Raw genomic sequence first — 5743 nt, forward strand, 5'->3', positions numbered from 1 at the left:
GGGATCTCGGAAGGTGAGGTTACAGGATTTGTTACCGGTAGCTTTAATCAGATAATCTTCATGAGCTCAAATGGGAATCCCTAGATGGAAGATGACGTTCTTTCAGAAAACACTACTGACGAATTTGTGAGAATCGACATTTGTAACAGGCAGCAGAATATTCTATGGCCACCAACTAAAATTTCACATAAGGATTGCTGTCTACAGATAATAGAAATCAAGACTTGCATGGAAGCATATAGATTGCCTCTACCCCTAGGTCCATTTGTGATTTGAACAGGAGAAATGGGGAAATGATAAGCTGCAATACAAGGCACCCTGCATTATGCACCACACAGTGCTTGCTAATTAGGAATGTAGACGCAGAAAATTACATCATATATCAAACTCACATTACATATTGATAGGTTCAACTGATCCCATGTCACAACAAGAAAGGTGACTGCACTGGTTTCAAACAACACTCTTTTCTGACGATAATATACTCAAGAGTCGTCACTCACCTGTTTAGTAAAGGACTCATAACCAGCGTTTCGATTTCAAAAAATCTACCCTCCTGAGGTAATTATTGATACCTCAGCACAAGAAAAAATTTAGAATCATGAACTATTAAACATTGGCAAAATCCTGCGATTTGTTGAAGACTTTCGATTGTGCAAATCATAATACCATATTAAGGCTACTTCACATGACAGCATTAGGTTGAGAAACTCATTTCATGACATTTTGCCAGACTGGTTTCTTACCAGGTGTATAAGTATGAAACCAGAATTTGGTTACAATAATTACATGTCTGTTGTTTGAAACTGATAAACAATATTCTATTCAAAATATCCTCCATTGCTATTTGTACATTTCTCTCGCCTCTCTAGCAGGCTGTGAATGCCACACAAAAAAAGAAACAGTTCTTCTTTTGAAGTGAACCAGTCAGTGAGCCATTTTCATATGAGTTGAAGTATTGTTCCGCGAGAGCGTGTCCCCGTGATGCAAATAGGTGATAATCGGATGAGTCAAGTCTGGAGGATAAGCCACATGCCCCAATATTTTCCAACTGAATGCCTTGATCGTTTCCTGACCCGTTTAGCTGTGTGTGATGGGGCGTTATCATGGAGCAATATGACTGTGTTGCACTTTTCCATATTCCAGTCATTTTTCACAAGATGCTCAATTTAAATCTATAATTTTCTGCTGGTAGTGATCAGCATTAATGTTTTCACGAGGTTTTAGCAGCTCATAATAGATGACATCTTTCTGATCTCACCAAACATGCATGATCCTACCAAACCCAGACCACTGTCCAAAGCAATTTGGTCTTGCAGTGGATGTCGATGGTTTGCCTGGATTCAGCCATGGTTTACAACGAGTGTCATCATCCAACGTTGATTGAAATTAAGCTTAAAGAGAAGCTCAGGCAAGCAGGTACTAGAGATGTTAAAATACCACAAAATTCTCATAACAATACAGTGAAAAATATGTTAGTATGTCACAAGATTCGCATAAAAGCACAGTGAAAAACAATGTTAGTATATTGCATCAGGATTTCAGGGGATTAAAAAACAAAGCAGCCTTCCATTTATTTAATTACCTTAAAACTGTGCTCCTCAACTATCAAAAACATGCACATCCCTGACTTCCTTTCGGCAGCAAAATATGAACCCTTATATGTAAGAGATGGGATGCAGGGGCATATATTGACACAGTTATATTTCTATCTTCTTCAAGTAATGACAGCACATGGGAATGGACTATAGTGCTCCCTTGCAGCACTGGCAGGAACCAACCCGAGCACTGTCCTAACACTAGATTTCAAGCACGTAACACACAAGGCAGCAGCCGTGATATTTAAAGATAATACTGAGAGGTGCACAAAAAACCAGCCCCTACGCTGAAAGGAATATGAATGAAGAAAATGAATATACATCATCGCTTTCTTACATTTTTATTGTACAGTTTCATTATTAACTATAGAATTAACAGTTTAAGTAACAGATTTACTTTTATTAGTTTCATAAGCATATTTTAGAAAGGAATTTAAAGTCTGTGTTCGATATGTTCTTCGCCAACATCCAAGCAAATTTGTGCACGTCTAAGTATGTTGCGAAATACACTTTTCAGTACTCTTTGAGGAATGTTCGAAATTTCTTCACATATGTTGTTTTTTAATGTGTCAAGTGTTCTCAAATTATTGCAGTAGGCTCTAGCCTTTAGAAATCCCCGGAGGTAAAAGTCACATGGCGACAAGTCAGGAGAGCGGGGTGGCCACAACCCCTTACTAATGGTCCTCTCTTCTGTAAAATCAGACAAATCTGAGGTATGAGAAGTTGCCCTAGCATGTCGGAAATATGCACAACATTTTTCAGTTGGAGTTAACAGAGCCAAAAATTCATTGTAGAGTTGCAAGTAAATATGCATGTTGACAGTTTCATCGAAGAACAATGGCCCGATAATTCTGTTACCAGATACAGCACATCATACACCAATTTTTAAATCGTGAATGGCTTTTGCAGTATGCCATGGGGATTCTCTGTATCCCAGTGTCACGTGAATTAACATAACCTGACAGATGAAACCCAGCTTCACCCCTCGTAAATAGATGGAACAGATCAAGATTTTCCCCCAGCGACATTTTCCGGCAACAATTACAGTAATGTGTATGCTTACCATTGTCCGCTTCTTTTATTTGCTGAACAACACTCACACATTAAGATTTCATTTTTAAGCCACGAAGGATGCGTTGACATGACTTGCGAGATATTCCTCATTGCTGTAGGCAAAGATAACTACGAAAGTCATTGAAACACTGCGACAAGACCACTCGGCTGTTAACCCGAGAAGAATTCATCACAAGCATTCATTCTGTCACCATTCCTTTCTATATAAGTCATAGATTTCTTAATGAACAAAACTATGAAAAAATCCAACACGGGCATACGTCTGAACGAGCAAACTAGTCTTAAGCCAGTATTACAAGACACACCTAACATATACAAATCTGCACCAGCACCCCAAGCGACAAGTGTGGCACTGTCGACTGGTTCACTTCGACCGACTGTGTGATATACCTACCGTGTAGGTCTACCCTAGTGCCCCAAGAGAACATATTCGGAACTACAGTCTTGTTTACGTTGTCAAGTATGCAAATTTATCGTTTCTTAGAACTGATACTACTCATTAAATCTTCTGAGAGATCTAGGTTCATATTTATTAAGCGGCGCTAGAATGAAATTATGTTATGGTTATACAGAATTGTACACTAAACCATTCTGTTGGTGATGCAAGAAAATTATTATTATTATTAACTATGTTTACTTTCGCTTTTGTTTCACAGTGTTTTAGACATGGACGACGGTATTATTTAAGCTGCATTTGCAGTGACAGTAGCTTCTTCAGCAGTTAGGACAGAACGATGACGTAATGTCAGGGGCTGGCTTTGGGTTTGGCCTTGGCTGCAAAGAAGGGCTGAAGGCAGGGAGGGTCATACACTCCCTGTTAAGGAAAGAGTTGAGGCCCGAAAATCCTCTGGAATTCAGGAATTTAGCCAGGATGGATGTGTCCTGATTTGACAAACTATTGTCCGTGCTACACGATGGGATTTGTGTGCGTGACACTGATGAGGGAAGCTATTTCACCTAGTCGGAGGTAAGAATCAGACCATTTAACTTGTGTTTTATGGTTTGACCATCACATATCACTGACAACCTCCATTATGCCCTACTATGTTTCGGGTTGATTGTCACACTTCGATTCCTGGCAACTAGGGAATCATTAAGAGCCTAGCTTTCAGTCATAGAGTTTCACAGCCAAGCATTTCAATAAATTATTGTGCAGGTGTTTGCTAAAATTTGCATCAGACTGAAAGATAAATACTTGAAGGTAAACTACTGTTATCTTACGAGTGTGGAATACCTTTACGTGGTGCTAAGAAGCTAATTTTGTTTAAATTGTTAACAGGCTCCAACAACACAAACATAAGGGAATTAAATTTGGAAAAAAAATTTAAAACTTGTGGCAGTTTCCAAGCTGTATTGGTAAGCCACAAAATTGAGCTATGTACCATTGAAAACCTGGCATTCCCGAAGTGAATATAAATGTATAAAAAAGAAATTTTATCTTAAATATTCTTCACCAGTAGGACTTTTCAGCAGTTTACTGCAATTGGCAATATAAATGTGTCCATTATTAAATATTTGTACAAATTATCTCTTCAGATGCAATGGACAGGAAGCATGTTGGGTTTGTCCCTCCACAATCTGATAACTTGACATATTACAACTAAAAAAAGTTTCACAGCCTTGTTTTGCTGGCTGTTGTAGATGCTAGGTATAGATAGGTTCACCCTTGTTGGCAATGGTTGCAATGGCAGGGTAAGTGTTTTTTTTTTTTTTTTTTTGGGGGGGGGGGGGGGGGGGGAGGAGATCTAAGCCAACAGTCACATCAGTTCTGCGTGAAAACTGGCTAAAGATACCCTAGGAAAAAATACTTCCATGCAGCAACATAAAAAGTGCTACATGTTATACTGACAGAGGACCTCTCTCTCTCTCTCTCTCTCTCTCTCTCTCTCTCTCTCTCTCTCTCTCTCTCTCTCTCTCCCCCCCCCCCCCCACACACACACACACACACACACACACAACATACTACATGGTGTGTGGCAACTTTCCTTTCATAATATTGTTACATACCATCCTGGATTTCCCATTGTTTGTTCGCTACACAACTATTCAATTGATGATGCAGATAGCACTTATCTGGCAAGTACTGATGTCGAAGACACAGATCTGTATACCATAGGGCAGGGTTTCCCAACATGTGGTCCGCAGACCCCTTAGGGGTCCGCTGGCTCTTCCTAGGGAGTCCGCGGCCACCTTTCACCGAATCGTGTAAAATAATGAGTAAAATTATTAAATAAAAATGTGAAAATCAAATTTATCACTATTTTTTTTCGTGTGAAAACGAGTACTTTAACTTCAGGTCGTATTCCCAAGCAGCCTTTGCGGTTCCTAAGTGAGAACGCATACACAGTTTAATGCCGGAGAATGTGGCTTCTCTGATTGACGGTTTCGCAGCAATTCGGGGGTCGTTTGTGCCCCGGCTCACGGCGCTAGATGCGCTGAAAGCTTTTACGCATGCGCGGAGCGAGCTTTGTCGACCAATCACAGCGCTCAATGGCACGTATGCGGCCCCAGGCATCGTTAAATGTTAAACTTGCTTTGTCAGTGCACTACCTATTTCATAAGTCGATTTTTGACCAGTTTATTACTTCTAACATGGATTCCTCGCTGAAAGCGGGATCAGTGAAGAAGGGTGCGGTTTCTCCATCACCTTCACAACAAGGGAAGTTTCCAGTTGAAATGAAGGAGGAGGGAGGACGACCAAAGGAAGAACACTCACAAGAAGCTCCAAAGACTATTAATACTTCAGGGAGGGGGGTCATTGGGAAAGTAGCACTAGCATTAAGAAGCTCTCAGTTCCCATGGGTTTCGCTCTGAAATTTAAAGTTACTGTGCTCGACTGACTAGAGGTCCGCCATGGATTTTCAACTGTAGAAGGGGTCCGCCAACTGAAAAGGTTGGGAAGCCCTGCCATAGGGAATGGGTTTTGACGGTGTGACAAATCTCTCGCAAGCTTACCACAACAGGACAGAAACAGGACATCATTACATGCCACAGAAGTGAGTGAGAATCCTGTGAATATTTCAATCCTGTAGGGTATGTACCCTGGCAGTGGGAAGCTATAACGAAAACAA

This window comes from Schistocerca americana, chromosome 11, assembly GCF_021461395.2.
Source record: "Schistocerca americana isolate TAMUIC-IGC-003095 chromosome 11, iqSchAmer2.1, whole genome shotgun sequence".
In the NCBI taxonomy this organism is placed as follows: Eukaryota; Metazoa; Arthropoda; class Insecta; order Orthoptera; family Acrididae; genus Schistocerca; species Schistocerca americana.